Source organism: Sus scrofa, chromosome 8, assembly GCF_054392235.1.
Source record: "Sus scrofa isolate SSC_HxYL_T2T_F1_AM1 chromosome 8, Sscrofa_HxYL_maternal_Yorkshire_Landrace_v2.0, whole genome shotgun sequence".
In the NCBI taxonomy this organism is placed as follows: domain Eukaryota; kingdom Metazoa; phylum Chordata; class Mammalia; order Artiodactyla; family Suidae; genus Sus; species Sus scrofa.
The window spans coordinates 121,527,166-121,546,482 of NC_139390.1; the positions used below are offsets into that span (position 1 = coordinate 121,527,166).

The 19,317-nt window shown below is 34.5% G+C and overlaps 1 long non-coding RNA gene across 2 annotated transcripts in view; it reads right to left on the reverse strand.

Moving 5' to 3' along the window:
- The window catches only part of LOC146401014 (uncharacterized), a 156,632-nt gene extending 139,197 nt beyond the window's left edge, over positions 1 to 17,435 (reverse strand). Inside the window, exon 1 of one of the 2 annotated variants that reach the window (XR_014813248.1) lies at positions 17,050 to 17,427. This is a non-coding gene — a long non-coding RNA (uncharacterized LOC146401014). Of the gene's footprint in view, positions 1 to 17,049 lie in introns of both variants that reach the window. The other variant, XR_014813249.1, reaches the window with a different exon arrangement.
- Between the last annotated feature and the right edge of the window lie 1,882 nt (positions 17,436 to 19,317).

Genomic DNA, 19,317 nt, shown 5'->3' on the forward strand with positions numbered 1-19,317 from the left:
ATATATTGCTTCATAAAAAGGTGATATTAATATTAAAGTTCCAGAATTAGATACTACTTTTCATTAAAGATTTAAAAACAATTATGTACTAAATTTTGTATAAAAGAAACCAACTAGAGCTAATAAGTGAACTCAGCAAAGTTGTAGGGTATATGATTAACACACCAAAATCAGCTGTGTTTCTACACACAAGCAGTAAGAAATCCAAAAAAGGAAATCAGAAAAACAAAAAATATTGCTAAAACTATGAAGAAATTAAAGAAGACATCAATAATGAAAAGACACCCCATGCTCTTAGACTGAAGATTGAAGAATTATTGTTATTAAATGACATTACTACCTAAATGATCTACAGATTCTATCAAAATTCCAATGGCTTTATTTATCAAAATGGAAAAGCCATTTCTCAAATTATATGGAATACAGAGAACAATGAATTGGCAAAACAATTTTGAAAAAGAACAAAGAGTATTCACACTTCCCAATTTTAAAACTTACTACAAAGCTACAATAATCAAAATAGTATGGTATGGGCATAAGTATAACATACACACAATGGGATACAATTGAGAGTCCAAAATAGGCCTACACATCTAAGCCCAATTTCTTTTTAATACGAATGCCAAAATCTTTCAATGGCACAGAATAGTCTATTCAACAAATGGTGCTGGTACAATTGTATAACCACATGTAAAAGAATGAAGATGGATTTCTACCAACACCAGATACAAAACTAACTCACAATGAATCAAAGACTAAATCTAAGAGCTTATGACAGTAAAACTCTTAGAACAAGACATTGGAGTAAATCTTTAAGACTTTCAGTTTGGCAATGAATTCCTAGATATGACACCAGAAACACAAGCAACAAAAAAATAGATAAATTAGACTTGATCAAATTAAAAATGTTTGTACATTAAAATACATTATCAAGAAAGTGAAAATATAACCTACAGAATGGGAGAAAATACTGGCAAATCATAAAACTGGTGCCCAGAATATGTAAGGACTTCTACAACTTGACAACAAAAGGCAAACAACAAAGTGCTTGAATACATATTTCTCCAAAGGTATACAAATGGTGAATAAGCACATGTAAAAGATGCTCAATATAATTATCCATCAGGGAAACATAGATCAAAACCACAATGAGATATCACTCAATGCCCAATAAGATTTCTAAAATTGAAAAGATAATAAATATTAGTCAGGATGTGAAAACATTAGAACCTTTATGCACTGCTGGAGGAATGTAAAATGGTAGGGGTGCTGTGGAAAAGTTTGGTACTTTCTCAAAAAGTTAAACATAGAATTACCATATGATAAGCAATTCCTCTCCTATGTATAAGCCCCAGAGAATTTTAAAAAACAGGTACTTGAAACAAATACTCATACACAAATGTTCACAGCACGACTATTTGTAAGAGCCAAAAAGTAGAAACAATCCAAATGTCTACCAATAGATGAATGGATAAAAAAAATTGATACACATGTAAAATAGAACATTTTTCGGCCATAAAAGGAATGAAGTGACAATATATGCTACAATGTGAGTGAGTCTCAAAAGGATTATGCTAAGTGAAAGAAGTCAGATACAAAAGGGTACAAGTTGTATAATTCCACTTATATTAAATATTTAGAGTAAAGTAAATGCATAAAAACAAAAAGCAGTTTGGAGGTTGCCAGGAACTGGGGCGGGAAGGATGGAGAAGTAATTGCTTAAGGGCTTGGGCTTTTAATTATAGTAATAAAAATATTTTGGAAGTAGATAGAGGCTGTGGTGTAGAACATTGTAAATGTACTAAATGTCACTGAATTGTTTACTTTAAAATGCTTAGCTTCTTGATTTGAGAATTTTACCTTAGTTAGGAAAAATGAAAAAAAAATCCTATATCTGTCTCACTGTATAATCTACACTTCAAAACTTCTAATTTCATTGCTTTTCTGGATTTTAGTTTGATGAATATATTTCATTTAAATTCCATGTGAGAGGATGAGAAAATGACTTCAATTTTTTATTCTTGCTTGTTTTGTGAATTTTCCTACCGATTTTAATTGACTTTATTTTAGAAGAGTTAATTAGAATCAGACATTTTCTGTGGAAAATTAATGTATTTAAATGATACTTTAGGAGTGGAAATAACTTAAGGTTAATCTTACTTTTTGTTAACAATCTGTTTAAAATATAATGTTTCTATAATCTTTAGAAAATCCTATCAGTAATATAAAAAACAAAAATCTTCAAAATACAGTATGTATTAACCAAAATCATAAACCAAAAAAAAAAAAAATTCTATTAGGAAAATAATATATATGATGTTCAGAATTTAAAACTACTGCCCACCAGAGGGCTCCCATTTTTCTTCTATTCTGTTAGAAAAATGAAAATCACATTTTAATAGATTATAGATTATACACCTGTGCATAAATCAAATACGTATTCTAAATGTGTATGGAAGCTCCCTGATGGTACATTTAAAATGAAATTTAAATGGTACATTTAAAATAAAGATGCAAATAAAGCATACCTCATATATACATACTAAATTTTTCTATATTTCTCTATAAAAGTTTCTGTGAAAGAGAATTTATGGAATGAACTATTGTGATCTGAGCAAGGGGGAAATGAGACAAAGTTTTTAAAATTCATAGAGCACAACCCCTAGAATAACTTAAATGTATAGTTAATTTTAGATATTCATCTCCATCATGATGGAAGGAACATTTCTCAACTATGTTTAGAAACAGCCTTAATCTGAAATATAATAAACTGAGTTTATATTGAAAAGATAATTTTACTGAACATGTATGGGGATGTGTTAGTAACTAAGATATAGTTGCTCTAAATGAAAATCTCAGTTTATAATGTGCAACAGGCCTGTGGATAAATAATAATTATACACTTTAACTGTTACAAAGAAGTATGCCTATCAAAAGACTTTAATTCTCAAAGAGACGTGAAGGCTGGGAATGCCGTACACTTTGAAGAAGTCCCTCAAGAAGTTTTCATCTCCACCCTCATTCTACTCCTGAGAATCACCGGTCAAGTGAAACTGTGGAAAGAGAAACTAGCCATCTAGAAGAACCAGGGAAGTTTCCGAAGCCAGAAATTAAAGATACAAGTTCAATCTGGGGAGCTGTCAGAGTAGAGAGACAGTGTAAAAGGCGAGTGGAGCAATCTAAGTAGAGGGAAGCGAGTAATCAAAGTCATGGAGCTGATAAATTAACAGAATACACAAAAGACCGTATGATGTCTTCAGGGACTGGGACATGATCTGGGCGCTTGGGGAACAGGTTAGGCCACAGAACATGGTGAACACCACCAGGGGAGAGTGAGTTTGAATACCACATTTTGAAAATCCCTGAATGCTTATAAAAAGCCTTTGACTTCATTTTGTAGGAAATTTGGAAGCATGGATTGTTGCTAGGCAGGGGAATGACTTGAACAGATCTTTAATTTAGCTGGCTAATTTTGATGGATCTGGGGAACAAATTAATGGTCTAGAAGAGCAGAAGCTATAAAATATGAGAAAGAGAATCTAATTAAGAAGTGATTTTTTCAAAAAGAAGTAATTATAAGCACTGAACACATGAGGGTCTTATTTAGACCTGGACTAATACGGAATGGTGAAAGCCAAATGAGTAAGATACATTAATGTCATTAAAGACACACTTCAACAAGCTTCAACCCAAGCATAGAACTTCATCTCTCTGTGATCTTGAGCTTAGCTAGAGCTTTATACAACTCATCCCAGAATCACTGAGAACCATGCCATGATTTTGTAAGGTAAACAGAGAAATGACCAATCCCTACTGATATTACCCTTTCCTCAGCCAATCAAGTGATACCTTGTTTTATTTGAAGCACACTTCCTCTCCTTGTTAAGAAAAATTATGACAAGTTGGGACTTATAAAAGGGCAGGAAGATATCCCTTTAGAATGGAGAGCTAATGGCATATTTATGAGCAGAGGAGAGGCGCTGGTACAACAAAAAGCAGATCCAACAAAAAGCAGATCTCATTCAAAGAGTCTCTTCCTAGAATCACAGTAACATTTAAATTTGTTGGTTAATAGTATTAAGAACTCACCACATGCTGCCCACTATTCTAAGTACTTTATTAACTTATTAAGTCTCCACAGTAACTTAAATGGGAGAAATTACATTAATATTATGCCCATTGTGAAGATCAGAAGATGAGGCAATGATTGACGTATGTCTTACCAAGTATATATAGCCAATGACAGCAAAGCCAGGATTTTAATCCAGGTGAGATGGATGTGAAGGCCATGATCTAAAGTATGACTCTATCCTATCTTACCTTCCAGCAGGAAGCCACAAAGGACAGAAAAGAATTAACAGCAGCTAGAGGAAATCTTGATCTCTGAATTTTGTGTTTTTTTTTTTTAAAAAAAGGTAAATTCTATAGAGTTTTTATCTAAAAGATGATTTGAGCAAGATGTACCTATAAATAAATAATAAATAAACATGGAAGTTATGCAATTATGGGATATATCTGGCCAGAGAATGGAAATTAGACCTGTAACATCTTTGCCCTGAATGACTAACCACATATAAAAGCTAAGAAGCTCTAAACCTAAATGGCTGAGCTGACACGCACACACACACTGTCAGTGCTTGTTTGCTACTCTTAGTGTGGGAAAAGAGACAATTAAGAAGCTGATTTGAAGGCTCAAGCCCCTCAGGAAAGGAATACTACTTGTGTGCCTGATTCTTGCTTATATTTTTTGAGCCATTAGTAGTTTGGTGTTGGGCAAGACCTATGATTCATGTGAGTCTCTTTTGATGAGTCTACCTTTTGTGGCAACTCACTATGGAAAGAAAAGAGCACAGCAGTGGGTGTTTTGGCTTTGAACAGCTTGAGTTCTGCCATTATTTAATCTATTATGATACAGGATTTAGTGTAATACCAATTTATGCCTATACACATAACTACCATGTCAGAAATTCCCCAATTTCTACTTAGGGGTCACAGATTCAAATTTTTAGTTTGGTAGAAGGCAGAATACAAACAGGGGGCCAGTGAAAACGGCTTGTAAAAATAAAAATAGCTAATATAGTTGGGCAATTGCTTTTTGCTTATTATCTTAACTGGTAACTTGTTTACTTCTCATAACAAAATTATGAGGTCAGTACCATTATTATTGCTGTGTTATAGATGTAGAAACTTAGTAAATGTGGTGCAATTACTGTGCCAGTCTGACCGCTGTCTCCTTCCCACAGAGGAGTGAGGAGGCCGGCACAATGCATGAAGAGAAGCACTCACCCCTTCCACAGAAGCAATGCAGATATCTCCCTCAGGTTCTATTCTGTTAGTTGACCTACGTATGGTTTGATACCATATAACTGTATTTGTCTGCTGAGACTGCCATCACAACCTACCACAGACTTAAACAACAGAAATTTATTAATCACAAATTATAGAAGCTAGAAGTCCACAATCAAGATGCTTTCAGGGTTGATTTCGGGTGACGTTCTCTTTCTTCCTTATAGATTTCTTGCTCTATCATCACATGGCCTCTTCTCTGTTTGCTTGGAGAGAGAAAGAAGGTTCTCTGGTGTCTCTTCCACTTCTTATAAAGCCACCGGCCTTATCACATTAGGATCCACTCTTATGACCTCATTTAACCTTAATTATTTCCTTAAAGGCCCCATCTCCAAAAACACTCTCATTTGGGCTGAGGACTTCAATATTTGAATTTAGGAGAACACAATTCAGTCCATGACAATGGTTCCTGTACCTTTCTGTCCATCCGTGGTTCTTTTTCTAATACTCTCTGCCCACTGTACTCTCATGATCTAATCCTTTAGAAAACCTTTGTCCTTGCCTTGACTTAGGCTTACAGGACCCATAGAGGTTAAGACTAGTTTTCTCCTCTCCCTGCTGAGAGTAAAGTATTCAGAGACGCTTCTAACTGTACTCCCTTCTGGCCTTCAGTAAGTTTTTCACATGGCCATCAGAATTATCATCCTAAAAATTAATTGAAGTTTTCTCAATTAGATAGACAACAAAATTAAAATCCTTCAGCATGGTTTTACACACATGCCCAATCCACTTTCCTTGCTTTATCATGCTGTGTTTCAGTCAGGATATAAACCCCATTCTTATGAATCTATCACTTTAATTCCTATCATTTAATGCTCTGCATGTGCTTCTGCTATGAGACTTAATTCCTCACATCTTGTATAAGAGCTGGTTGTTTACATCATTCTTAGAAAAGCTGAAACCTCATTAAGTTAGAGATGGGCAGAAATAGTATTTATCCTTGCATACTTATACTGACAGGTATAGTAAGCTCTCATTAATTAATTTTTAAGTTATATGATGAATCACATAAATATTTATTCAATGACTACTCTATGCTAGGCCCTATGCTTCAAGAAAAAAGCTAAAGATGTTCTTGTTATATTTTTAAATGTTTATTTATTATCATTAAAGTATAGTTGATTTACAATGTTTCATTAAGTTCTATTGTACAACAAAGTAACCTAATCACACACATTTTCCTGTGCTTTATAGTGAGATCCCATTGCCCATCCATTCCAAATATAACTATTTGCATCCAAAAAACCCCCCAAATGCCCATCCATCCCACTCCCCCCGCCACCTTTGTCCCTTGGGAATCCCAAGTCTGCTCTTCTTGGCCATGATATGTTTCTGCTTTTTGTTGGTTTATTTTAGATGGGATGATCTGTTCCCTATTTTAGATTCCACAAATAAGTGATATCATATAGTATTTGTCTTTTTCTTTCTGGCCTACTTCTGTATTACATTTTTTTTTTCAACAGAAAATGATTTTCTGGTTTAGGTAACAGATCATATGGAATAAACAAATAATTTAAAATTCTGCAATCCTTAGCTACAGTTTCAAAGCATGCTATGGGTTCTCTTTTGCTTTCGTTAGAATTAGGTTTACCTGACTGTAACTATATCAAAATACAATGGTTTAGATGAAGTACCTTCCTCACACAAAGTAAGCCCAGAGGTAGGCATGTCAAGAGCTGAGATGTGACTCTGAGGTTGTCAAGGACCCCTGTGCCTCCATTTTTCACTCCATATCCCTTGGATATTGCCCTGCCACTTGATACTCTGGCCACCACATAGGCTTTCCTGGCTGGTAAGTGGAATATGAAACTTCAATATATCCCATAAAAGAAACCTCCATTTATATCTAACTGGCCAGCACATAATCATATGACCTGACCCATATGTAGAGGGAGGATGAGAAATACAATATTTTAGCTAGGCACACAGCCACCTTGAATAAAATCAGAAATTCCTATTAAAGGAGAGAGAGTGAATGAATATTTGTGTCTTGTTAGAAGTACATATAAACTTCAACCAAGATAAACACACCTGTTAAGTCTTAATTGAAATGAAATTGCAAAATTAACTTTTAGGTATGAGTGAACTGAACCTGAACTGTTCACATTCAATTAAATTATGGCTCAAATAACTACCTTAATCAAATGGAAAAAAACCCACTGTTGAGTAAAATTCAAAGTTTATGTGGTCAATGGCTCAAATACCTATCTCTCTCCCCTCCACCTATCTACCCCATCACCTCCAGGCAACTTACCCAACCACATTTCCATCCATTTACATTATATCTTAAGGACTATGTTCCTGAGAACTCTCCTCCACAACCTCTTTCCTTGGCATATATTGCCTCTCGCCCTTCTTAAAGTGCTCATTTGTATATTTAAAGATGCTTAACCAGACAGAATTGGGGTAATTAAGCTTCATTTGCTGAACAGCAACAGAACTAATTACTCATGTATTTGGGCAAGAGTCTGAAATAAACCTCTAGGAATACAGTAAAGTATGGGTTGTAAGGATGATGAAAAGGAATAAAATAATAGAAGCAGAGCTTTAGCAAACGACCTCAAATTCTTGTCCTGGCAAGAGTGCAATATTAAGAGGGAAGGACAAGAGAAAAGTTCAACGTGGGAAAAATTTAACTAACTATAGTAAGTTTTATTTTCCTTCTGTGTTCTGTCAGAAACACCAGTGTTATTCTTCCTACAAATGAGGCTGGGAAAATATGAAATACACATGTTTAGTTTTGTAATATAAATCAATTTAAATGTTTTCCAAGAAAAATTAGGTAACAAATTTTAAATTCTCTATAATTATTCCAGGGATATTTGGGTGATGACTATCTAAAATCCTCTGTCTGCCCTTTTTACTTTTGAATATTAACATCTCTACTAAACTTGTTCAAATGGAAAAATCAACATATCTTCTCCCTCTTACTGATCATTCTGAACTATAAGGAATGAGTTAAATTTTCTTAATAGCAACTTTAGTACAAAGAAATAAAGAAAAAAAATTAAAATAATATTTGAAACCCTTTACTGAGCATGGCAGATTAAACTTACGTTTATGTCTCCAGTACCTTCCAAAACTGCATTACAATTAGGGCAAATAAATTTTTTAAAGTATAAGCCCACAAGAGAATGGAGGGTAAGAGAAGAAATGCTAGAGAAATAGCACCAAATTTTCAGAGCCACAAAATTGATGAATCATAACTGATCTGGCAGAGTGTGGAAAGGTGAAATCTAAATATCAACAGAACAAAAATTAAGAGGCAAATTTCAAAACTGGAGGGATCTAGTGTCACAGGGGCTAACGATAAAGACACACAGTAACAAAAGAATGGGTTAAAAGCCTATGGGAGACATTCGATCCCAGATACTTTTTCACAACCTGTACTCCTTTAACCATACCTGATTGCAACACAAAACGGAGATTTGTTCTTTGGACAAAGTCCCTCAAAAGACTCTCCATGTATAGTGAGGTGAATGACTATACTTATATTCACCTACTGGACCCAGAACAGGGAGAGCACCTGGGTAAATCATATAGACCCGTATGGGAAAGTCAACACACAAGTCCTTTCTGCTCCCAAATTCAGGCAGCAGGCTGCACAGGAGAAATTAATCATAGGAGAAACTGGCTAATAAGAGAGACCTGACATTTGTGGAACTACTCACAAAAAACAGATAGGTTTAGCTCTAGAGCCCTAAGTTAGGCCAACCAGTTGACACAAAGTCTTTCCACAGTTTTAAATGAACGTTTTAAGTCCACCTTCGTAAACATCAAATGGCAGGCAAGATCACTATTCCTACTAGGAAATTCTTCACACGAAAATGAAAGAGTGGAGCAATCTAACAAAAGAAAATGTAAAAAGAATATAAAGAGAATAGTGAAAAGGGGAAACAAAAATGTAAAAAAAAAAAAAAAAAAGTAATATACTCAAAGAAAGGAGAAAAAAGAAGATATGGCTTCCCTAAAGAGAGAGAGAGATCAGATCAGAGAACAAGAAAGAATTCTTGGTAGTTAAATATGTATGTATGAGGGAAGTAATCATCCCCAAGAGCTCCCCTAAAGGCTGCCATTTTGGAAATGAGATATAACTTCACCCAACAGCCTGCAGGCTCTACTTCTGGAAGCCTCAAGCCATTCAATAAACAGGGCAGAAACACAGCGCCACCTATCAGAAGACAGGCAATCTAATCTTGTCCCAGGCACATATGCCTCAAGACAGCACTGCCCACCAGAGGGATAGGACTCAGCTCTACCCACCAGTAGGCAGGCACCAGTCCTTCTAATCAGTAAGCCACCAGAAGCAAGAGGGTCTATAACCCTGCAGCTTGCAGAAAGGAGATCACAAACGCAGACAGCTAGAAAAAAAAAAAAAAATAGGAGTTTCCACCGTGGCTCAGTGGTTAATGAATCCGACTAGAAACCATGAGATTGTGGGTTCAATCCCTGGCCTCATTCAGTGGGTTAAGGATCTGGTGTTGCCATGAGCTGTGGTGTAGGTTGCAGACGTGGCTTGGATCCCTCATTGCTGTGGCTGTGGTGTAGACCAGAGGCTACAGCTCTGATTTGACCCCTAGCCTGAGAACCTCCATATGCCATAAGAGCGGCCCAAGAAATGGAAAAAAGACAAGAAAAAAAAAAAAAAAAGAAGACAGGAGAGAAATATGTTTCAGACAAAGGAGTAAGACACAAGCCCAGAAGAATAATTAAGTGAACTCGGAAGAGAAAACCTACCTGAAAAAAATTTTAGAATACTGATAGTAAAGATTATCTAAGTTCTTGGGGAATAAATGGAGGCACATGATGACAAATTACAAGAAATATTAACAAAAGCTAGAAATCTTAACAAAAAAGAGATAAATGATATAATAATTGAAATGAATAATACACTAAAGGGCTACAATAGCAGAATAATGAGGCAGAAGTATGAATAGTGAGCTGGAAGATAGAGTGGTGGAAATTACTGACACAGAAAAGAGTGAAGAAGAAACAATGAAAAGGAAAAAGGACAGTTTAAGAGAACTCTGGACAACACTGCAATACTCATGTCAGGCAAAATAGATTTTAAAACAAAGGCCATAAAGAAAGACAAAGAAGGATATTATTTATTGATAAAGGGATCAATTCAAGAAGAGGATATTACACTTATCAATATATATGCACCTAATATAGGAGCACACAAATACATATAGCAAATACTAACAGACATAAAAGGAGAAATTGATGGGAATGCAAAAATAGTAGATTTTAATACTCCACTCATACCAAGGGACAGATCCTCTAGACAGAAAATCGGTAAAGCAACAGAAATCCTAAATGACACAACAGAACAGTTAGACTTAATTGATACTTTCAGGACATTAAATCCAAAAAAAATAAGAATACACATTCTTTTCAAGTAAACATGGAACATTCTCATGGATTGATCACATACTGAGGCACAAAACTAACCTCAACAAATTTAAAAGTAGAGAAATTATTTCAAGCATCTACTCTGACAACAATGGCATGAAATATATATCAACCACAGGAAAAGAAACAAGACAAAACTGACTACATAGAAACTAAACAACAAGCCACTAAAAAACCAATGGGTCAAGGATGAAATCAGAAGGGAAATTAAAAAAATACCTTGAGACAAATGACAATGAAAACACAACCATTCAAAATCCATGGGATGCCACAAAAGCAGTTCTTAGAGGCAAGTTCATAGTGATACAGGCTTCCTCAAATCAACAACTTAACCTACCAGCTAAAATATTTAGAAAAAGAAGAAAAACAAAACCTAAAGTCAGCAGAAGGAAGGAAATCATAAAGGTCAGAGAGGAAATCAATGAAATAGAGTTTAAAAAACAATAGAAAAAAATCTATAAAACCAAGAGCTGGTTCTTTGAAAGGGTAAACAAAATTGATAAACCTCTGGCCATACTCATCAAGAAGAGGAGATAAAGAACTCATAAAATAATAAATTAAAAAGGAGAAATCTCAATGGAGATATGCAGAAATAACAAAAATCATAAGAGATTACTATGAACAATTATATGCCAACAAATTTGACAACCTAACAGAAATGAACAACTTTCTAGAGACATACAGCCTGACAAAATTGAATCAAGAAGAAACAAATCAAATGAACAGACTGGACACTATAAATTAAATAGAATATGTAATTAAAACACTCCCTACAAATAAAAGTCCAGGACCAGCTGGTTTCACAGGCGAATTCTACCAAAAATACAAAAAACATATACCCATCCTTCTTAACCTTTTTCAAAAGACTGCAGAAGGAACACTCACAAAGATATTCTGTAAAGCCACCATCACCCTAATACCAAAACCAGACAAAGGTACTACCCAAAAAGAAAATTATAGGCCACTATCTTTGATGAATATAGATCCAAAAATTCTCAACAAAATTTTAGCCAACCGAATTCAACAACATATAAAAAAGATCAAACACCATGACTAAATGGAATTCATCCCAGGTTCACAAGGATGGTTCAACATACATAAATCAACCAATGACATACAACACATTAACAAAGAAAAGTCAAAAAGTACATGATAGTCTTAATAGAGGCAGCAAAAGCATTTGACAAAATCCAACATCAATTTGTGATAAAGACTCCTACCAAAGTGGGTATAGAGGGAACATACCTGCACATAATAAAATCCATATATGACAAACCCACAATCAATATAATTCTTAACAGAGAAAAGCTGAAAGCCTTCCTGCTAAAATCTGAAACAAGACAAGGATGCCAACTCTCACTATTTATATTCAACAAAGTATTGAAGTCCTAGCCACAGCAATCAACAAACAAAAGAAATAAAAGGTATCCAAACTGGAAGAGAAGAGGTAAAATTGTCACTCTATGCAGATGAAATGATACTATACAACAAAAACCCTAAGGACTTCATACAAAATCTACTTGAACTGATCAAGGAATTCATCAATGTAGCATGATACAAGATTAACATTCAGAAATCTGCTGCATTTCTGTATAAGGATGAAGTATTAGAAAAGAAACATAAAAATTACCTCCTAAAATAACACCCAAAAAATTAAATACCTAGAATAAACCTAAGGAGGTAAAAGACTTATGTGCTGAGAACTATAAAACAGTAATCAAGGAAATTAAAGAGGATTCAAAGAAATGGAAAGATATCCCATGCTCCTAGATTGAAAAAATTAGTATCATTAAAATGGCCATAATACCCAAAGCAATCTACAGATTTAATATAATCCCTATTATATTATCCATGATATTTTTCACAGAACTAGCACAAACAATCCAAACATTTATATGGAACCACAAAAGACCCAGAATTGACAAAGCAATCATGAGGAAAAAGAAAAAAAAGCAAGAGGCATAACTCTCCCAGACTTCAGAATACACTACAAATCTATAGCAATTAAGAAAGTATGGTACCTGTACAAAAACAGACACATAGAACAATGGAACAGAATAGAGAAACCAGAAATAAACCCAGACACTTATTATCAATTAATTTTTGACAAAGGAGGCAAGAATATAAAATGGGAAAAAGTCTCTTCAGCAAGTGGTGCTGGCAAAACTGGATAGTCACATGTAAATCAATGCAATTAGAACATATTCTCACACAATGCACAAAAATAAACTCAAAGTGGATTAAAGGCTTAAACATAAGACAAGATATTATAAAACTCCTAGAAGAGAACATGGGCAAAACATTCTCTGACATCAATCATACAAACGTTTACCTAGGTCAGTCTTCCAAAGCAATAGAAACAAAAATATCTGGAATCTAATATATGGTACAAATAATCCTTTCCACAGTAAAGAAACTCATAGACTTGGAAGACAGACTTGTGGTTGCCAAGAGGGAGGAGGGAATGGGATGGAATGGGAATATGTGGTTAATAGATGCAAATGATTGCATTTGGAATGAATAAGCAATGAGATCCTGCTATATTACACTGAAAACTATTTATAGTCATTTGTGATGGAGCATGATGGAGGATAATGTAAGAAAAAGAACATGTGTGTGTGTGTGTGTGTGTGTGTGTGGCTCACTTTGCTGTACAGTAGAACACTGACAGGACAATGTAAACCAGCTATAATGGAAAAAATAAAAATTAAAAAAAGAAATAAAAACAAAAATAAGCTAATGGGACCTAATCACACTTAAAAGCTTTTGCATGGCAAAGGAAACCATAGAAAAAAAGACAACCTACATAATGGGAGAAAATAGCTTCAAATGATACAACCAACACGAGCTTAATCTCCAAGATATACAAATAACTCATACAACTCAACAGCAAAAAAACAAACAATTAAAAATGGACAGAAGACCTGAATAGACATTTCTCCAAAGAAGACATACAGATGGCTAAAAGGCGTATGAAAAAACGCTCAACATCACTAATTATTAGAGAAATGCAAATCAAAACTACAGCGAGGTACCACCTCACACCAGTCACAATGGCTATCATTAATAAGACCACAAATAACAAATAATGGAGAGGATATGGAGAAAGGAAACCCTCCTACACTGTTGATGGGAGTGTAAATTAGTATAACTATTATGGAAAAAAGTATGATGGTTCCTCAGGAAACTAAATATAGAACTTCCATTTGATCCAGCAATCCCATTCCTGGGCATATATCCAGGCAAAACTTAGTCAAAAAAGATACATGCATGTGTATGTTCATTGCAGCACTATTTACAGTAGTCCAGACATGGGAACAACCTAAATGTCCAAAAACAGATGAATGGATTAAGAAGATGTAGTACATATACACAATGGAACACTACTCAGCCATAAAAAAGAACAAGATAATGCCATTTACAGCAACATGGATGGAGCTAGAGATTCTCATACTAAATGAAGTCAGAAAGAAAAAGAAATATCATATATCACTTATATGATATATGATATTTATCTGGAATCTAAAATACGGCACAGGTGAACCTATTTACAGACTGAAACAGCCTCACAGATATGGATGTCAAGGGGGAAGGGGAGGGGGAGGGAGTGGGATGGACTTGGAGTTTGGGGTTAATAGGTGCAAACTGTTACATTAGATTGGATAGACTATGAGGTCCTGCTGAATAGAACAGGGAACTATCAATCACTTGTGATAGTATATGATGAAAAATAATATGAGAAAAAGTGCATATAGATGCATGACTGGGTCACTTTGCTGTACAGCAGAAACTGACAGAACAATGTAAATCACCTACAATTAAAATTAAAAAAAAAAATCAAGTCTGCAAGTGTTGCCCTGATTTCAAACTATACTACAAAGCTGTACTAAATAAAAATTGTATGGTGCTGGCACAAAAACTGACAAATCAATGAATTAAAATAGAGTGCCCAGAAATAAACCCATGCTTCTATGTTCAATTAATATATGGTAAAGGAGTCATGAATATACAATGGGGAAAAGACAGTCTATTCAATGAATGGTGTTGGGCAAATTGGATGGGTATACTCAAAAGAATCAAACTAGACCACTTTCTTGCTGCCCCATGCAAAAGTAAACTCAAAATGGATTAATATTTAAATGTAAGGCACGAGTCTATAAAATTCCTAGAAGAAAACATGGCAGTATACTTTTTGATAGCAGTCTCAGCAATATTTTTTGGATCCATCTACTCAGGCAAGGGAAACAAAAGCAAAAACAAACAAATGGGACTACCTCAAACTAAAAAGCTTTTCATAATGAAGGAAATGATCAATAAAAAGAGAAGCCAATCTACAGAATGGGAGTACTTATTTGGACATGATATGTCTGATAATAGGTTAATATCCAAAGTACACAAAGACCTCACAATACTAAGTCTAAAAATCCAAAATATAATCCAATTTAAACATGGGCAGAGAACCTGAATAGACATTTTTCCAAAGATATACAAGGCCAAGAGCCTAATGAAAAGATGCTCAACATCACTAATCATCAGAGAAATGCAAAACAAAACCATGGTGAGATATCATCTTACACTAGTCAGAATGGCTATTATCCAAAAGACAATAAATAACAAGTGTTGACAAAGACATGAAGAAAAGGGAACCTTCATGCACTGTTGATGGGAATCAAACTGGTGCAGGTTCTATAGAAAGTGGTATGGAGGCTCCTTAAAAAATTAAAAAGTATAACTATTATACGATCTAGTAATTCACTTTTGAGTATTTATCCAAAGAAAATGAAAATACTAATTTGACAGATATATGTGTCCCTATGTTCACTGTAGCAACCTAATAACATAAATAGATGAATGGATATAGAGGATGTGGTTTATACACATAAAAAAAGAATAAAATACTGATACTTGCAAGAACATAGATGGATATAGAGGGTATTACACTAAGTGAAATAAATCAGAGAAGGACAAATACTATATGTTTTCACTTACATGGAATCTAAAAAACAAAATAAGAACAAGAAGAAAAAAAAAAACAAGGCAGAATTAAAGATACAGAGAAAAACTAGTTGGTTTCCTGAGGGGAGGGAGGTGGCAGGTTGGGTGAAATAGTTGAAAGGGATTAAGAGGTACAAATTCTGGTTACAAAATAAATAATCACAAGTATGTAATGTATAGCACAGAGAATATAGTCAATAATACTGAAATGACTTTTGTATGGTGACTGGTGATTACTAGACTTACCATGGTGATCAATTAGTAACATATATAAATATCAAATCACTGTATCATACACCTAAAACTAATATAATATTGTATGTCAACTATACTTCAATAAAAAAAAAACCATGAAAAAAGAAAAACTAAGGCTGAGGAAATTTTCCAGATTAAAAGAGACTAAAGAGATATGGAAACAATATAATTCATAATCCTAATGTGGATCATGAACTGGGAAAAATAGCTATAAGGGATATAATTGGAACAATTAAACGAGAATGGATTATGGATTAGATAACAGTATTATATCAATATTAAATTTCCTATTTGATGGCTAAACTGGAGTTATGTAAAAGAATGACCATATTTTTAGGACTGAAGCATTTAGAATAAAACAGCACACACACCCTCTCCAACTTACTTTTAAATGTTTTTAGAATACATAGAAAATTGTGTGTTTGTGGGGGGGGCAGTTGAGCAGACAGAGAGAAAGAAGAAAATAAAAAAAATAGGGTAAAATGGGGTAGGAGATTAAGAGATACAAACTAATATATATAAAATAAATTATAAAAATATTTTACAAAACAATATAGCCAACATTTTATAATAACTATAAACGGAATATAGCCTTTAAAATTTCTGAATATCTATGTTATATACCTGAAACATATAATATTGTACAACAACTATAGCTCAGTAAAAAAAGAATTAAAATTTGGGTAAAAATGCAATCAATTGGTAAATTTGTACAAAAGCCTTATTTGAGTAACTTTTCCATTAATGTGAAAGAATAGTAAAATAAAATAACATGAAAACTTCTCGATAAATTTAGAGTTATAACAAATCCTAGAGTTGTATTTGTTAGGATATATGAAGTGGCAATTGAGAAGAGGTAGAGTTCCACGTTTCCTTTAATTTAAAGTATTCCATGAATTAAAAAGAGTCTAAATAGTAAAACTGACAGCACCTAAGGCCTGATCCTAGAGTGGGACTTGAACCCACGTGCCGGGACCTAAACCCAGCCAAAACCCAGATTGGGACCTGAACCCGCAGTTTTAAATTCAAGTTACTCACCTTGTGTCTGGACTCACTAAGGCTCAGGTTCTTTATGCCTCCACGCAGAAGGAATTCAGCGAGAGACGAAGTAACAGACATAGTAGGATAGGACGGTTGTAAGAAATGCAAGCAGACAGGCAAAGAAGCTCTGCCCAAGGATCCGGTGGGCAACAGTTTTATCATCCAGGGGGCGTGGGGGTTGGAAAAGCCCAGCTCTTCCTTTCTGGGCGTAGTAGCTCCTCTTTAGTATCCGTTAAGATATGTATTCAAATCAGCTGAAGGGCAGTCTTCAAACTCCTGCCCCTGGCCTGAATCTGTATGCAGGCCTCATCCCATGCCTCACCCAACCGAGGCAATTCTCACACCTCCACCAGTTGAGCAAGCCTGCCTTATTCTGATAGCTGTCTTGAATTTAAGAGTGTTCTCCCAACATCCCTCAGGTTTCCCTCTTTATCTGTGATCTCCTATTGGGACGTCTATAACCACCTGTGCCTACTCCAGCCCTATCAATAGCACTAAGTTAACACTCATTTTAAAATAAAAATAAAAGTAGCCATTATTTATTAAGATCTAATTTTGTGCGGCATTGTACTAACACTAAGCATTTTACACACACTATTTATTTTACAAAATAGTTCTATGACATTAGATTATAATATTGGACATTTTACAGTAAATTGAAGTAATAAGTTAGGTAAGTTGCTTAAACTCATATGATTTTAAAATCATATGAGTAGAAATGTAAGGTTTTGAAAATGAGACTATGTCACTTTAAAATGTGTGCTGTTGAATGTTGTATTATACTGACTTCCAAATACAGTATGCCTGTTTGGAAATTCAGCCCATTAATTCCTTGAAGTTGGAGTTTGGGGGTTTTATTTGCCAAGAGCAAGACAGAGAGTGTGTTTGTTTTTCTCCTTAGCATAGTATCTGCACAATCTTGTCTAAAACACTGTGGTCTTTGGCTCACACCATCTTAATAAAACCCAGGTGTATTTAGCCAGATTATATGACATGTTCAGGTTCATGTTTGATTTCAAATTAAGTATCTAGATGATTTATGGTAAAGAGTTTATTTCCCTATTTCCCATGTGGATTCTAATTCTAATCTTCAATCTGCTCTTCCAACCCTTCTAGCACTTACAGTTTTCCCATTTAAACTCTTCATTGTTATTTTTGTAATCACAAGAGACTGTTACCTAGCCCAGCACCTGTTATTTCTTTGATTTTTTTTCTTTGAAGGAATAAATGACCTTTTATTAATGTGACTACAGTGTGACACTATTTGACCAAATTCCTCACAGAAAAGCATTATTTTTGGTCTCCTAGAAGTATTTGATTACATCAGTTTGTAACTTTATAATAGCAGGGATCATTTAAGCAGTTTAAAATTTTAAGTAATTTCAATTTCAATTTTGAAACATTTAACTATATGAAATTTACTCCCCATATTTCTCACATTTGGAGAAAAGGCATAAAGGTGAACACAGTTACACTTTAGGAACAGATAATTTGAATTCTAATGTGGTTGATAAATCAGGTTACGTAAAATCTAAACATACTGGAATTTTCATCACCAAGATGAGGTGAAACTCAAAGCTACATCAAAGTTCAAAAACACTTCATGGCTAACTTATTCTATTCATTCAAGTCTTCCTACAGTTCTTGATTAGTCTAACACCAGACTCACTGTTTCCACAATTGTGTAAGACAAGCTTTTGAGCTGACTAAAATTAAGAAGCAGAGAAGTCTCCGGCCAAAGGCTGTTTTCCATTGCCTTTGTTTTATTGCAGTTTTATGTGGTTGAAAAACCAAGAAAGAGAAAAATCCTCTTTCATGAGATTTCCAGATTTTTTTACATATAAAAGTTCAGTAAAATATGTAAACAGTGGAGTTGTTACTAAACTCTGAGCCGTCAACTGTTATTTTGATTCATTATATCTGACCTATCAACTTCAGATAAAGCACCAGCCAACAGGTAAAACTGTCTCCAATGCATAAGGTGGTTGAGATCACTGGTGTTGCTAAGACATTTGCCAGTGTGCTAGATGAGTGAAAGGTCTAGGCCCATTGTATTAAACTTATTTTCTCCCCTTCCTCAATGGGAGGGACAGTCATGTCTCAGAATCCTTTTGGAAGATAAGCTGGCCAGCCATTAATAGGACCTGGCTTAGTCACTGGTACTTTTAACTGTGCCAGCTACATTTTGCTACAATTCTGGACTGAGATGGAACCTTAAAGCTATACTAATCAATAATTTTGAATCTGTACATAAAAAGCTGAGAC